This window comes from Drosophila mojavensis, unplaced genomic scaffold, assembly GCF_018153725.1.
Source record: "Drosophila mojavensis isolate 15081-1352.22 unplaced genomic scaffold, ASM1815372v1 contig_36, whole genome shotgun sequence".
Classification (NCBI taxonomy): Eukaryota; Metazoa; Arthropoda; class Insecta; order Diptera; family Drosophilidae; genus Drosophila; species Drosophila mojavensis.
In genome coordinates, this window is record NW_025318858.1 from 24,112,801 (window position 1) to 24,130,673 (window position 17,873).

A 17,873-nucleotide genomic window follows, 5' to 3' on the forward strand; every position below is an offset into this window, starting at 1 on the left:
ATTAAGCCCCTGCCTCATAATGTAGAAAGAAAAACCTGAACAGGGGAACATATGTCTATATCTGTCTCTATCCATCTATCTATCCATCCAGCAGCTTTTGTTTGACCCATTTTTTGTTTTTGTTATTTTTTTTTTTTTTTTTTTTTTTTTTTTTTGACTTGCCTCTCCAAGTGACTCGAATCACACAACGAGCGTCACTTATGGATTTTCTACGTACTTGAAACCCAAACTAATCTCATGCATCAATTACCCAGTCGCAGTCGAAAATTCGGTCCGATCACTCAGTCATCGACATCCGTAGGGAATTGCGGCGGCTGTCGTTTCGGCTACTTGCAGCTTGCCGCTTGCCGCTTGCTGCTTGCCTTTTGCCTATTGCCTCGTAGACACATTTGTGCACAGCTTGTTATGCACATACTCTAACTGAAGGCGGGGCCCTATGGTTTATTTGTCTAGGCTTGTGAGGCCTATCGGCAAGATCTGTGCAAGAGATAATAGAAGCTAAACTCTGAATAGCATTTCAATTGATTGGCAATAAGACTAGGCAAGGGATTTTTGGGATAAAGCTTTATAGTTTTCCATTATTCATTCCATTATAACTTTTTTCTGACTTAAACAAAAATCCTATGAACTATTTTCCTCAAAAATTGTTCCACTTGATCTCTGTCGTTAGTTGTTGGCTCAGTATCCATAGATCGGCAGATCACACGATAGTCGCAATAATCGAGCAAAGATCGTTTCTGATCAAATTCTATCTATCGATAAATTACGATAATTGACTTGTGATTGCATCAATGTTAGCCTTCAACGGTGTATTGTTTTCATAGGCTATCGGTACTTGACATCTAGAGTACATCCGCTTCGGTGCTTGGCTGTCGGCATTTCCTTCTTGTTAACTGTTTTAGGCAGTCAAATTCCAAATCGTTTCCACCATGTTCAGGCACCCCATCCCCCCCCCTCCAGCCACTGTTGTGCCCCCGTTACCATCCGCACCCGAAGCAATGAAGGCTTCTCACTCTTTTGTAGTTAATCCATTCATCATCGGGTAATTACATTTTTATAACATTTTTCCCCGCTCACAAAACAAATGGGCAACCAAAAAGAAACAACTGAAACAACAACAACAACAACAGCAGCAACATGAGGCCGGGGCCTAAAACCGTTTCTAGCGCTTAACGAAGGCATTTTGTTCGCTGTTGTTGGTCGGCTCTCAGTCTCCGGCTCTCCGTCTCAGACTCTTGTCTTTCTATCACCCATTTTTTTCTTCTTTCACACACACACACACACACACATAGGCAAACGCGACGTCGACAAGATTTTGTTCGGACTATCAAATGTGACCTCTCTTGTCGCTTGTCTCTCGCTGTGCGCCAGTCGCAAATAGCAGAAAGAAGCCCATGAAATCAAACTGAGAGAAAAAAACTACTAAAAATGTTGCTTAGATTCAAAAAAAAAAACTTCTCAGCAATTTAATAACACGAGTTTCAACTCAACGCAACAACAAAGACAATTTATAAATACGGGTAACATATAAAAAAAAAACAACATTGGTTACTATATTTTATATACATTATTCAGTACTGTAAAAGGTTTTTGTGTGAACGAGAAACAATTTTGATTCGATTTTTCATAAGTCTGCGAATAAGAAGCATATACCGTTGTTTCATTCATAAAAACCTTCCAGTGTTGCATAACGTCTGGTAATTTTTATTTTGTATCAGTTTTACAGATTTTACTCGTTTACTCATATTTGGTTTTCAAATCCTAAGACAAATTTCCCATAAATATAAATAAGTGACTTTCCAGTGTATTTAAGCGCTTTGTAAGTGGTTTTAGTGTCAGCTACTTGGCAATATTTTCGTATTTCCTGTGATTAGTGAGTTAAAAATGTTCGGTTTCACTGCTGAGGACCAATTACAGGGCGCCCTCGTAGACATTTCCGCAAATCAAATCAAATCGAATCAAATCATATCTCATCAACGAAAGAGAAACGGCAAATGCGAGAGATGAACGAAATTAAAGTCTACGATGGCCCCAAACGGCAACAACGATTCGAACTAACAACTTGGCCAATTCTGTGCCAACATTAACGATAACAACAACAAGAGCAACTACAACAACAATATTTTCGATGAAATCTGAAAAAAGTCACGTTTCCTTAATTACAATGAAAGAAAATCAGTTGCGTCTCGGTGTTGTCCGTCCCTCGGCCCCCTCATTTGAGCGTCTCGGCCCTCAAAGCAAAATATAAACCACAGACACAGAAAGACATACAAAATACGAAATACAAAACGCATAATTGGCTCACGCAAAAATGAGAAAAAAAAGAAAGACAGAAAAAATAATAATAAAAAAAAAAAAAAAAAAAAAAAGAAGAAAAATATAAAAACTGATTGAGTCTGCGATACACATATAGAGTTTTGGGAAAGAGATAGCAATATCGATGGGTAGACAAAGTGCGCGGGACTCTTCCATAATCATAAAAGCGGCGGTCACAAAAACAAAACTAAATTCGGTGCACACACACACACATGCATATAGGGAGAGGAGTTGTGCTCGGGTTACTTCTTTTTCATATTGAAGCCAATCTGTGGTTCTGAAGACAATAAAAAGTCGAAGCTACCTCCAAAAAAACGCAAATCGGAATTTGGAGTATAATAAAAAACAAAAAAAAAAAAATAAAAATAAAAATAAAGAACAGGCAACGAACAGCTCTAAAGGGCCTGAGAGACAAAACCCAACGACGATGACGACGAAACTAAACATTTTTTATGGCGCGCAACTGAAGAAAATTAAAAAACCAAGATGAGAGTGAAAAACAAAACACAAACAAAAAAATAAGTTCGTAATATATTTAATATATGAGAGTTTGGCCAAGACAAACAAACAATAAACCGAAACAATTCTGAAACAAAAAGCCAAATATTTGACTAAAACAAACTGGGAATCGGGCCAGCTTGGAGCCCGAGCAGGCCAAAACCGAAAAATAACTCAGTCGCCCAGCGAGTGAGAACAACAAATACTTGCCAGCTGCTCGTCATTGTTTGCTCGACTTTTGGCACTGCACGTGGGCGCAGGGCGGCCAGGCCAAGCCAGGCACGGCTCGGGGCTGGACGCGGCGTTCCATCGATTGGCGGCCAGCGGAGCTGAGCGCAGCTGCGAATGGAATTCGCCATCATCATCGAGGATAATTGCAGCTTCATCAGCAGCAACCGTAGCCGTCGCAGACGAGGTGAACTTTAATTTCGCTGCTTCTACAACAACGGACAAAGTCGCTTGCTTCCTCTCCCCATCCTCGATCTAGAGAGCCGCAAACACAAAAATATGCCAAAGTTGGAGCTGCGAGAGTTAACAGAGCACAAAAATAAATGTGCCCTGAGAGTTTCACAGCGAAAGTTCTGCTATTATAATTAGTATTCCACACAGTTTATAATTATTTTCATACAGCTTAGCCTAGGTACAAAGTGGCTGAGACATCAAAACATTTGTACTTTCAGTTGGTATTCATAATAGGTGAGTTAGGTATTATTAAGTAGCTGGCAAAGTGAGGGAGATTTCGAATTTGGTATTTAAATTTTCCTGGGATAAACTATTGTTTATGATCGGGGCTGTAAGCCCTGGATGAAATTAAAGCTAACGAATTTCATTCATATCTTGAGCTAAGTTTAAAGAGGAGACTTAAAGCAATCAGGCCTGGCATTTATTGATATTATTTGAAGCATAAAAATAATGTTAAAAATTAAAAAAAAAAAAAAATACATAATAGCTCTATTTATTTAATAAAAGCTCTATTTATTTAATTATTATAATTAAATAAATTAGCTTTAAAAGTGCAGACCCATAAATAGAATTGCCCAATATTGTGGAAAATATGAATTCTGAGACGTTTGACCCAGTTCTTCCATCAGCTGCTTCAGCCTACTTCAGCTCATGCAAATTGTTAAGCCAAATCCAATACCATAAATTTATGGCAAATACGACCAAATTGAGAGCCCTCAGAGCCCTACCACGCGAACAGCCAGTCAGCCAGCCAGGCAGTCAGCCAGCCAGCTGGACAGAGCGTTGCCGTTCCCATCTAGGCCACACCTTTTTTGCCAGCGACTATATCATTTTCGAGCGGGAGCGGAAATGCTATTTAATTAGAGGCGATCAAATGCCGCCTAACTCCAACTCCAACTCTGACTCCGGCTGTGACTGCGACTGCGACCTCGAGATGGACTTGGCCTGGTGGTAGCTAGCCATCTAATGGCTGACCAAATTACACTTTAATTCGGGCCGCAACACGAATGACTCAGGCAACGAACTTGCGCCCAGTCGGCATTAATATTGAAATGAAAATAAGAAAAGAAAAAAAAAATAGAAAATTAAAAACTCATTATGCAAATTGCGCAGCGAGAATGCTGCACACAGTCCGAAAGTGGAGCGCCAACTGGAGCGTCCTATGCCGTGCTCAGCTCAGCTCAGTTCAGCTCAGCTCAGCTCAGCTCGGCTCCTTCTCAGCCCTTCTGGCCTCCCGCGCAGTCAGTCAGTCAGTTGATTTCTAAGACAACATAATTTGTTCAGCGTGTTGTTGTCATCTCAGATTTGTTGCTCTTGTTGTTGCTGCAGTTACACACTAAATTACATGCAATTACATGTTGTTGTTGCAGCTAGTTGCTGGCAATTGCCTGGCACCCGCTACGACTAACCCGCACCCGGACCCGCCCCCGCCCCCGCCCCTTGCACAACTACCCATTCCAATGACGACGGCGGACAGCACGCGGAGCAGATTGGCAGCCAAAGTTGTTGTTGCTGTTGTTGCTGCAGCAGCCGGCGCTGAAATTAGTTGCATTTGCCATTGCTGTTGTTGCCGTTGCTATTACTTTTCCTGCTGTTGTTGTTGTTGTTTGTAATTTCGCATTGTTTGGCTAATCTACGTAAATCTCATTTTGGAGGCTCCCACAATTACAAAAGTGGCAGCTGCTGGGGGGCAGCGCGAAGGCAGCCCGTGGACGGCGATGGCGAGGGGGGGGCAGGCCATCTCTATCTATCTGCGAACTGGGCCTGCCCATTTGGCAAGTTATGTGGCCGCTTCTCTAATGCCATTGAACTGGTTTGCGCTGAGGGTGCAAGTGGCAGGTTTTGCCATACAGTGTACACATACAGTGCCCCATTGCCTACCCTCCTCCCGCTCTCTCCCTTTCCCTCTCACTCACTGTCTCTCTCTCTCCCTTAGCTGCTGCTGCGTATGCGTTTGCTGTGCACCAATTTTTCTTTGTCTCTTGCATCAATTCACTTTTTTCTAAACATGGGCTCAGCCTCTGTAGCGGCCACATGCTCTGCCTATGCCTCTCTCTATAAGCATATGTCTTTCTTCTTCTTACTCTCTCTCTCTCTCTCTCTCTCTCTCTCTGTCTATCTACCTCTCTTGTGCTCTCTTCTGACGCTGCGTACGCAACTTGTTTTGCACAATTTTAATTTTATAAACACCTTTAACGCATTTTTGTGCGCTCACATTCCATAAATGCCAGAGTATAGCGTAGTAAGACAGAGAGTGAGAGAGTGGGAGAGAGAGAGCGCGACCGAGAGAGCGAGCGCTCGCTCGTTGAATTCACCTCACTTGCCGCACGTTGTTGCTGTTGCTCTTGCTGTTGCTGGCAACGTCGCATTCAGCGTTTGTCATTCAGAAATTCAGCGCTCTCTTTCGTTCTCAGAGAGGGAGAGAGAGAGAGAGAGATCTGTGCGTAGCTGTGTTTATGTGTGTGTGTGTGTGTGTTTGTGTGAGACAAAATGGTTGGAAAATCATGGCGCAGGCGCAGCGGCCGAGCCGGTTTTTGGGCTCGATATTTTGTAGTACTTGTCTTTTGTATCATAGCAAACAACGAGCTACAAAAGCCATGCAACAAGCATGTGTGTGTGTGTGTGTGTGTGTGTGTGCTTGTTTGTATTGCTGTGCTTGTAGTTGTGTTTGCGGGGTGCCTAATATATGCAGTGGCTGCCACTGCTACTATTTGTGCTACCAACTGGTGCTGATACTTAAACCGCTTAATATGTATTAATTAAGTTGTGTTCTTGCCCCGTCTCGCAGGCGGCGGGACAACAACATAATTTTTGACACAATTTTCAAAAGTTAAAAATCGCCAGATAATCGCATTTCCTGCTATGCAGCGAGAAACAGTCTGATGGAAGGGGATGGTGGGGAAGGGGAAACAGTAACGGCAACAGCAACAACAACAGTAATAATAACAACGACAGCGACATGAAGAGGCAGCCATAACAAACACCATGAAGCGAGCAAACAGCCCACAAGCGAGCGAGCCACAATAGCCACAAGCGCTGATCACAATCAAAACATCAATAAACCTTAACTGATAGGCAGCCAGGCAGCCAAGGCAGCCAAGGCGGCCAAGGCGGCTAAGGCGGCCAAAAGGAGCGGCTTTCTACCACTCGCTGCTGCAGACTCTGTCGACGTTTGCATTTTGCATTGCCACTGACCGAAAAACTGCGTCAGTCGTTGCTGTTTGCATATGTGTGTGCGAGTGTGTGCGAGTGTGTGTGTGTATGTGTGTGTATGCACGTCGTCATCACACATCAAATGCGCATCAATTTGCAGCCCAAACGCGACAACAGGCCCGGACTCGCTGAGTGGAGTTGTGGCCCAAAAGCCCGTTCCAGACACGCGTGCAACATTGTGGCAGGCGGCGCTTTTTGGCCAGCGCTGCGAGTTCTGTCTTGGCTGTGGCCATATTTAGTAAATGCCGCTTCTGTAGCTGCCTTTAAACGTGCAATTAAAGCGCGCACACACACACACACACATACGCAGATGAAGCGAGAAGTGCTGTTAGGACGAGGAGCTGCACACTGTGAAGGAACAGGCGCGCGCGCACGCTCGCTCGCGCACATCACAACAACCGGAGGGCATTGGCTACTGCATTTGCATAGCCGCCGCCACTCGCGCGTACTCTCTCTCCCTCTCTCACTCTCTCACTCACTCTCTCTGCATCGCACTCGCTGAAAGACAGGCTGCAAATATGCCTGGCTGCTGTTCCTTTTGCTGCCTTTTGCCTGACTGCGCCGTCAATTTCAGTTATGTTGGCCAAAATAGCTTCTTTTCAGGCCGGAGCTGGAGCTGGAGCTGGAGTTGGAGTTGGAGCTGCGTTGTCAAGTGTGCGCAGCTCAAACAATTAACTCGTCTCGCTGTCCATTAGCTGCTCAAGCATTGCCCCCCTCTGCCGCTGCCCCAAAATCAATGCAGCCGCGTTCCGCCTAGCACTTTATGCGGCTTTTTCTTCTTTTTCTTTTGCCCATTTATTTTTTTTGGGGCGGTTTAAAACGCTCTTAGCCGCTATTACCACAGAGCAAAAAAAAAAGAAAAGAAAATAATAATAAAAATAAAGAAAGAAAACTGAAAGTGCGTTGATTGATGGGCAACTAAGTCTAGGCCTGGCCAATTGGTGTTGGAGGTCAGGCCAAGTGCGTGTCTCTATATGGGTGTATATCTGTATATATACATGTGTGTGTGTGCGTGTGTGTGTGTGTGTGTGGTAGCAAAAGCATTTGCATATGGAGTAGCAATCAACGCTGACTTTTCTACCTCCATCGTCCGCACTTGAGCTGCTGCTGCCGCTGCTGTTGATGCTGCCTGTGTTCTTAACAACTTCTGCTGAAAAAACGTGCGATTCTAAATGAGCATATCAACAGCTTACAAGCCAAAAACCACAAGGCAACGAACCACACAAAAAGCAGCAGCACCACCAGCGGCAGCGGCAGCACAGCAACAAGTACCTACAGACGAAATACGAAAGACTGAGGACACAAACTTTGCTTGGCTTGGCTTGGTTTAGCTGGCTGGCTGGCTGGCTGGCTGGCTGGCTGGCTGGCAAGATGCAGCGTTGATAGCTTTTGCATATCGTTGTCGGGTCGACGTCGCAGTCGAAGTGCTCGTTGCACAGTCAAAGTATTTACCACAGCAAAATAAAAGCTAAAAAATGCAGCCAGTTGCCAGCCAGCTTATTTGGCCCTAATGTCTGCTGATGCTGATGCTGCTGTCCGCATGCGGCGCTATGCCAAATAAGCAACAGCACCACCACCACCACCAGCAACTGCAACAAGCGAGTTCACAATTTTAATTAGTTAATTATTTTTACTTTTAAGCAAACAAGATTTCAGCGACAAATAAAAAGCAGTCAACAGCCAACTCAGCCCGACAATAACAAAAAAACACACATGCTCAAATCCCTGCCACAGCCAGTGCCTGAGCCCAAAACCTCGCTGATCCTACAGAGCCTGAGTCTTTAGCCATGGCCAGCAATCTGCATACGTGCATCTTGCCACAGTTGCCACAGCGCGCCCTTTGCCGATCTCTCGCTTCTTGCATATCTCTCTCTCTCTCTCTCTTTGACTCTCCTTGTGCTTCTCATCTACGCCTGCTCATTTGTCGTCCTGGTCCCAACTCTTTCTCTATCTCTCGCTCTTTCTCTTTCTGTCTTTCGTGGCACCCTTTTTAACAGATTTTTTCTTGTGCTTTAGCTGATTCGCGATTTCTGCAGCAGCAGCAGCTGCTGCCGCTTCCGCCTTGCTTCATGCTGCAACAGCAATGCTGCAAATCGAAATCTGGCCACAATTTCGGCTAAATTCCGCAGCGTGTGGGTTGCTTTTAGCTGAAAAGATGTTTGATTTGCTCGACCATTGTTGGTCCATCAAATGTCCAGCGACAGTCAAAATGCTCTAACAATAATTCTCTCTCCATTTTTCTCCCCCTAAAAAAATGGGCTTATGAAAAGACAAAGATTACCGCGGACTGTTAACATGTGTACGGATTTGCATATTTGCTATGAGGCCAACAGCAAGAAATAACAAACCGAATATCGAATCAAAGCCAAATATTTCTTAAATCCCCCACAGCCGCAACGGACTTGGAAATTAAATTGTCAATCATTTTTATAACGTGCCCACAGCGTGTGTGAGCCTGTGTGCGCCTGTGTGTGTGTGCGTGAAAAGAAGTTAATGCCAAAATGATATGTGAAAAGCCAAAACCATATTTATAGATACATATAGAGACACGAAATACAAGTATTTATGTTTAGTTATACCCTGTAAGCAGCAGGGGTGTGGGAGGGTATATGATCATCTATAAGAAATGAATATTTAAATGATATTTATCTTTAGATATTAGCAAGATTTTTTATTCATACATCAATAATTCGATTATATAAATATCGATAAATGATATGATAAGCAATATATACAATAAGAGAGAAACTTGTATTCATGTTCTCCCACATTTTCAAACTCTTTAATTATTTGGAATAATGTATACAGTTATTTCAGCTTATATATCAACTCTTTATAAACCTAACTGAATTAACCTTATAGATAATACCAAATGATTACAGAGTATCCCGCCGTCTTCCATTAGAATTAATTTAGTTTTTATGCGGCGTTTTGAATTTTAAACAGTCATTGGCAGGCTTTGTTCGCAGCTTGTTGCTTGTTGTGTCTCTTGTACGTTGTTGGCACTTTGTCGAGTTGACGACGCTGACGATGATGGAAGATACGATAGACAGCAACAAAGTGTACACAGACAGATCTAACGATCTATGCATATTCGGTGGCTGGTTCGGTGGTTCAATGCCTCAGTGCGGCGGGGCGAGCGCATAAATATAAATAATGAATTATGCTGATTATTAGGTGACTTATGCAAAACGTTGCTAGAGCTGAAAAATCACAGTGATTAGCTGATTTGAGTGTTTATGGCCGATTGCCGCTACCAATTGGCTACTTGGCTCATAAATCAAGCGCGTGCTGACCACAGCAACAGCAACAGCAACAACAAACAACAATCGGAATGCCAAAGCAGCTTTTATCGCTCGCAACATTCGATGATGCCCGATGCATGCTGCAAAGGTACATGTATATAAGACAGGGAAAAACTTCAAAATTCAAAACTCAACTCGACCCGAAAAAAAGCGCTCAAGAAGTGGCAGAGGCAGCAGAGAATACGGAAAACATAATAATACTTTGTTTGTGCCGCAGCAGCCACCGCCGCAGTCGCAGTCGCAGTCGCCGTCGCCGTCGCCGTCGCCGTCCGGTGGCAATAAAACTGCAACTTTGTAGGTTGTTGATGAGCTGCCACGACATCAGCGAATGGCTGTCGCTGGCTGCCGCTGGTGGAGCGGACGCAGCGCAACAGTTATTGATTAAGGGCCATAACAAAGCAAAATTGCTGATTGAAACCCAAAGCACAAATCACAAAGGGAGCAGCACGCAAACAAAAATCAAAAACAAGAAAGCAAAAAAAAAAAAAAAAATACCATATACACAAAACTTTGCAGCCAAATTCAAGTAATTGCAGTTGCAATTTGCAAAGACGAAACAAAAGAAACCGGGCGCAAAACCCAGCAGGCTTGCCTCGACTACTCGGACACTCGATACCTGCTGCTGCTCCGCTTCTCGACTCGGGCATGCCCTTGGGAAAGGGCAACGAGCACTGGAGGCGAAATAGAACACAGAGCCCAATGCTAGACAATCCAGCAGACGGGCAGCAGGGTCAGCCAGAAAGTTGAGCAAACATGAAGCACTTGAAATGTAATCTGAAAAGCTGTTGCCAAAGGTGTCCTTGCACCCAATTTACCATCGATATCGATTGTGGCTACCGTAAAGTAATTTCAAATAGTAAGATAAATATCAATCCTGGAAAGTGATGCACAGTTACCCTCAGGCATCACGGCTAACAATCTTTTATGAAAACAGTATTATAATGATACACAAAATGGGCATTATCGATAACATCGCGAAGTTATCGATAACATAACACTGAAAATAATGTAGTCAGAGCATTTGCATGATGGCTTACCATTTATAGTTGGCTTATTGAAAGGTAGATTACATCTAGGCTTAACTCTGATAACTGATGTGTCGATAATAATCGATAACAATAATATGATAGTGTTTGCTAGTCCACTCAAATACAGATTGACTATATAACTGATGGCAATATATTCCGATACGCGAACTGTGCTTCAACAATAATATTGATAATACATTACTATAGTATATTAGTATAAGTATTATTTGTATAGTAATGTATTACTGTAGCAGCTCAATGCCAAATGCATTTATAATTAGCTTTTGTCCAGAAGGCCATATGGAATCTGCCTTCAACTCCAATGGCTGATAGTAGGCATCGATAATAATCGATTGCAAGCAAAAGCACACGGAGCACACTCAGATAACGATTTATTTAAATTTCTATGCAGCTAGAAATATCGCTTTGTCACAATATAAGAAAATTGCTCTCAATTCCAGTTTAGCTATCGATACATATCGCGTCGCTTTCTGTTTCAGTTTTGCCGCCTGCGAAAGTGGTCGCTTATCGCATTAATTAAAAGCGCAGTTCTTACTGTCGGAAATGAAAGCGCTTGAAATTGAAATATTGTGTGGCGGAGTGGCTCGATTGTCCGCTTGGAATTCATAAATTAAATCAAGTTAATATTTCAGTGTCGCTTTGGTGCAACACCCAATGGGCAACACCTACTTCGGCTCAGAGAGATATTAAAATGCTTAATTGAATTTGTTAAGCACAGAAAGACGGCCCAAGCGCCGACTCTCCGAGTCCGATAAGGCAAGCAGCGCCAAGGAGCTCCACATACTCGCACTCACACTTCCTGCATACGGCGACTTGTAAGTTCACACTGCACAGCCTGTGGGCCAGCTGCTGAACCCAATGGTTCGCCATAAACAAACGCAAACATTTATTGCCGCTGATTGTTAATTTGTGAAGCGATAACGCAACCGATTCCAGGCTCCAGCCTCTCGCAAGCTCCATATCCCACTCGGAATTCCCGCATTCGGCTTCGCACTGCCGCGACCTCAATAACCACACAAAAATGCGTGTATCGCCGCAGCGCGAACTTGTGACACCAGCAAAAACGCTAAAGTAATAGCAGGGCTGCCCTACACTCAGAGAAAACTGACTCATAGTCAACAAGTCCAGGCACCTAAAATTGGGGCAAGAAATTAAAAGTTGATTGGGGGTATGTAAAAAAATAGTTAATATATATATATATTATAATATACATTATACAATACTGAAAAAAAAAAAATAATAATAATAATAATAATAGTAATAATAAAACCTCTCAAAATATTTTACATCCTAAAAACTATAGCTATTCTCTCATGATATCATTTCTGTGTAGATAAAATTCCGAATTAATTTGATTAACATTCATTTTAATTATTTTTTTTCTTTAATAAATAGGAAAAGTCTAATTATTATTTATAGGCTATATTATAATTTATAATTAATTAATAAATTTATTTATTTTCATTTATTATATTTAATTAATTATTAATTTGAGTCTTTCATTTAAAGTATCTCTATATTTCTTCTACATTGAATTGCAATATGCTCGCGCTGTTTTGCTCAGTGTATGCGCGCCTGCCCCCTCTCTCTCAATCGTCCCTTACTACACCTTCGGCTGCTCGCATTGCTTCACCTTTTGTGCTTTCGCTTTGGCCGAGCAGCCGAACGCACTGCACCCGCTTCGCCTCTGATCTTTCAATATCGATAAACTCATCCTTATTTCTCTCTTATTTTATTTTATTTTTTTTTTTTTTCATTCTTTATTTTGTTTTTGGGTTATTGCCAGCTCGCCCACCCCTCGCCGTCGTCTCGCTCGCACATTAGCACGCATGTCGTTTCCTGCGCGGACACAAATGACATGACAAATGTCTTTGACCAGTGCCCAGCGCTGCAACTGACACTCCAGACAGATCAAACTTTGCGCTCCGCCAGAGACACCCAAAGGCAACAGCGCTGCAACAAAAGCTGACTTAAGATCCGATTCCATACCCCAGCACCCCCCTCCCTAGTGTTGACTCTCGTTTCCACACTCTCGACTTTGCTGCTTCTGCCACCCAACTCCTGCCTGACTGTGGCTGCTTTTGTTGTTCAATTCAATTTATTGTCGAAAGTTCGTAGTTGAAAGAACATTTTAATTTGGCTGCCCGGGCTGCCTGGGCTGACTGGGCTGGCCGGGTGCAGAGCGCAGAGCGCGGCCGAGGGGCAGCTGCTTTTCTTATAGTTTATGTGGCGTGAAGCTACGCCGTGGCGTATTGAGCCTTAAATTCAGATGCGCTGGCAAATTGAACTCCCAACTTTTGTGGTCGAGGACAACGCGCCGATTAAAAAGTAACTGTTTTGGCCAGGGTGTCGAAGTTGCCGTTTGGCTTTATTTAAACGTTTATTTATGCACTTCTCGCACTCGCCTTGCTCTCACTCTTCTTCTTCTCCTTCAGCTTCTTCTTGCACATCTGCTTCTTGCTCGTTTTCTTCTCTCACTGCCAGTTGCACATTTGTTCTGTTTACATAGCAGCTGTTGTTGTTGTTGTTGTTGTTGTTATTGTTGTTGCAGTTGTTCCGCTGACTTTTTGTGGCTTCATTTTATGCACAAGTTCAACAAATTTATTTGCAACTCTCTTTTCAAGTTGTTTTTATGCTTGTTGCAGTTGCTGTTGTTGTTGCTGTTGTTATTGTTGTTGCTGGTGTTTATTGGTAAATTTATAACGTCTTTTGGCTGTGCGGCTCGTTAGTCGAATTGGTGAGCGAATTGTAACCTCTGACGGGCCATCAATTGGCATCAATCAACTGCCTAACTGTACTTTAATACCCAGCAATATACGATTTTGATCGATATATATATATACCTATATATCTAATAATATATATGTATATGTATTTAAATTCTTATATATCAGCAGAGCTAATGCTCGAACAGAACTGCGCCTGCCCACCGGATCATAAATTTGTGCATACAACTCATTAAGCAGCAAAGGGAACAAAAATATCCGATTACCGACTGCTGTGAGCGTGAGCGAGACGGCGCGTGTGTGCGAGAGAGTGCGCACATAAATGTCTTTACTTCCATAGAAGCAGCCGGAGCAGCCGAGCAGCCGAGCGGCTTGGATTCGTCTCGGGGCCATGCTTGATGGACACGAAAGTGGATCGATGTTGGCATGTTTGAAATTTTATACACATGGGAGGTGGATTAAGAGATTCTTTTCGCTTTTTGGTCAAAAGCTAAGCTAACAAAATCTGGCAAATTGAAACAGGGTACAAAGAGCGAGATGCAGTGAGAGATAAAGAAGGAGAGAGAGGTAAAAGCTTAGAGCAGGCAGAGGGAAACAAAGCTTACAGAGAGTGAGAGAATGGATTCGAAGAGGAGGAGTTAAAATACTTGGATTACACGAAATCCGAAAAAGTATTTGTCAAGCAGCGTAATAAACTTCACTCGAAGTACAATTTAAATTGTCAGCGAGAGCGTTGCAAGGGAATTGAAACTGTGCCAAAGGGGCAGACAATGGGGCATGGCAACAGCAGCAGCAGCAACAGCCGCAGCAGCATCAAATTAAAGTTAACAAGACAAAGTGTTAATGAATTATTTGGAGGACACGTCGCAATGTGCCCAGGCGAACGAACAAACGAAACGAAACGGAACGGAACGAAGGGAACAGCCACAAGCCAAAAAGCAAACCGCAGACGCAGACGCAAAAGCAGGCGCAGACGCAGACGTAAGGCGAGGCAGGGACTCAGGGCCATGCCACGCCAGCTTGGGCCGGACTGTTGCAATCGACATCGTTGCACAAATGAATTTCATTAAAAACTGCAACAAACATTGTCGACAATTAAAAAAGCTCAAAGCCGCAGACCGTCGCCTGTCCGAGCTCAGTTTCGACTATACGACGGCATATCCCTGTCTCTGTCCCTGTCGCTGTCCATGTCCCTGTCCTGCTGGCAGCGTCTGGGGACTGGGGATTGGGGATGAGCTGCGGCAGGGTCGACGGCGACGCATACAAACTCTTAAGTGGGCCCCGGCTCAACACTATTTTTAGGCAGCGCCGATGGGCATTACGAATGCCAAACTGAAAACGAGTCGAATGCAGCCTCTGAAATTGAAAGTGGAAACTCTCTGGAGTATTTTACTAGCTTATGTTGTTCTTCTCCTTGCTGTTTATGTTTTTTGTCTTTTTTTTGTACTCATTTCCATTGCCAGTGGCAGTGACAGTGGTGGTGGCATTGCCATTGCCATTGCCTTGAGCAGAACGAAAGCGAACACGCCACCAATCGGGCAAATTAGCAAACATTTAATTTCAAATGCGCTGGCAAGTTCGTTGCCTAAGTCTTTTGTTTAGCGACTGCCTTCTGCTGTCCGTTTGCATTTATTTTGCATACAAGCCGCAACTATTTGCCTTGCTCTCCACTCGTGTTGGCAATCAGCTTAAAATTAACCAACTTGATGCGCATTAACCGTGCAGCAGCAGCAGCAACGGCAGCAGCAATGGATGCAGCAGCGGCAGCAGCGGCGGGTGTATGCCACTTGGCTGGTCAAGATGCGTGCGTGTTAAATTGTTGGCCCTCTTCAGGTTGAGTCTTCGCCTTTAGCCAGAGCTCGTTGCGCATGGGGAGTGCCTGTTACTAGCTAAACATTTTGCATAATCAATTATTGATCTTTTGCATTCCATTATTATGCGTTCTCATGGGAGCTCTGCTGAGCGCTGACCACTTTTGTTCTTGTGTGGGCGACCCTATAATTTGCCAGCGCCTGTAAACGTAGCGTTCTTAATGACAGTTGGACACACTTTAGACACAAATAAATGAATTCCAAATGACTTCAAATCGGAAATGGCTACAGGGGCTATAACTGGAGACGGCTTCAAACGGGAGGGAAACGGCAAACAAATTAAAAATGCAAATTAGCTACTAAGCCAAATGCTACCTGGAAATGAACAAAAGAGAACAAGACAAAGCTTGAACAACAGCGCCAACAAATGAGAGTGCTCCAGTTGAGACTGTACGACTAGGGAATGCTCTGCCAATTCATATACATATATATATGGGGTTAGTTTGTTGCCTAAGTCTTTTGTTATATACCGTTGATATATGGATATTATTGCTCATTTAATGTATATAATGAAAAGAATTTCTGTAGACTTTGGCCATTAGTTCAGACAGAAGAATGTCTATGAAATCATATACACTAACGGCAGATCAAATCTATGACAGCTGTAAGACTTATGCATTCTTTAGAGCGTCGCTGATATTCCCTGCTGTGTCTTACGTAATAATACCCTTTTCTTTTACCCACGCCTACCGGCCACAGGGTATCACAAATCATAGTTCTTGCCGACGTTTGTTAAAGTTCATTAAACGCAACGCACAATAAATGAAAGCAAGATGGCAAATACAAAAACAAAGACAGCACACAAATAAATATGAGGAGTCAAAGCCAAATAAGACGGCGCAAATAATGGCCAGTGAGAAGCCATCACTGGACACAAGGCCCAGGCGGCCCACCAGCAGCGCACGATCAGCAGCAGCAGCAGAAGCTCCCATACTTATATAAGAAAAATAAAAAACTTCAAGAAGAAAAGACTCACGCACTCGTCTCTTGGTTAAGCCCCCCGCGCGCTCTCTCTGAAGACATTGCCAACATTTTTGCGAGCCGCGCTGCGTTGACAACTTAATAAATTTTGAGTGAGCAGCTCGAGCGCTGCGCTGCGCTGCGCGACGCTCGATACGAGACGAAGAAAAATTTCTCCACTTGGTTAGTCGTCGGTTAGTTTAGTTGGTTAGCTTAGTTGGTTGGTTTAGCTGGTTGATTGGCTGCCTGGCCGCTTGGTCCGGCCTGGCTGATTATTAAACGCGCATATTTCTAATAATTTGCTCAATGTCTGTGCAGACATTTCCTCTATTTATCAGAAACGCATAAATTTCTCAAATATTTTTAGCGTTGAAGGCAGCAAGAAATACACGACGACTCGGCGCAGATAAAGACGAGTTCTCAGCACCCAAGACATTAGGACTGCGGAATGCTCTCTTTTCGTTTGAGTGTGGTAGGATGCTGTATAGATGCTTTTAAGCGTGCTGAGAAGTGGGCGTGGCAGGCATAATATTGGTAATATATTTGTGGCTAATATCAGCAATAGAAAGTAATGAAGAATCTTGCCTACATTATATTGGTAACATGGTTGTGGGTAATATCCATTAACAGTTAATATATATTATGTAGAATTTAGCCTTCAAAAACTCTTTAAAAATTCGTCAGGATTGTCTTAACTTGTTTTTCTATTATCGAGTATCGATACTTTAGTCATATTGATAATAATAATCCATTATATGACATTTGACTGATCATTCATAATCTAGACTATTTATGAAAACAATGATGGCCCAATCAATCAATACCAATACAATCTTGCAAACTTTACCCTCGTATACCTATCAGCTATAAAGAATCAGCATCGGCAGTGGAAAATCTCAGAATCAACTAGAATATTTAACTTTTCATAACAAAACTTTGTTACTTTCCACTCTCAAGCAACTGTTGCCCAATTCCTACAGCTATTCTGACAACATACTCTAACTTCTCGCTCTCCGCGCAGTGCATCAGAGAACAGCAAATACAACAGCAACGTGCTCCATAAATATAAGTACAAAGTACAAGTACAGGCACACGTGCAGTTAACACACGCCTGAGTATGAAGATCGCACTCGCAGTTATAGTTGGGGCTGTTGCTGTTCGAGTCGGAGATGAAGTTGGAGTCGGTTCTAGCATTTCATTTCAACACCAAACGTAAATTTGTACTTCCTCAAAGGAGGCAGCGGCGTATCGTTGTTGTTCTTGTTGCTGTTGTTGTTGTTGTAGAAAAAGAGATTTATGTTCATTATAGATTATTTCTGTCTGATGATGTTAATTTTGTTGCATTTCTCGCATTTGCTGCAGCCAAGCAACGTCATTTTGTTGCGCCTGGCACTGGGAGTCTACACACACGAGTGTGCGTGTGTTGGTGCCTTGCTTACAGAGGAAGTTGTAGAATTCAGCTGGCGCTGCCAC

General features: G+C 43.1%; 1 protein-coding gene across 1 annotated transcript in view; it reads left to right on the forward strand.

The window, feature by feature from the left end:
* Positions 1 to 17,873, forward strand: part of LOC6577682 (protein dachsous) — an 86,439-nt gene that overhangs the window by 12,400 nt on the left and 56,166 nt on the right. The window lies entirely within an intron of this gene.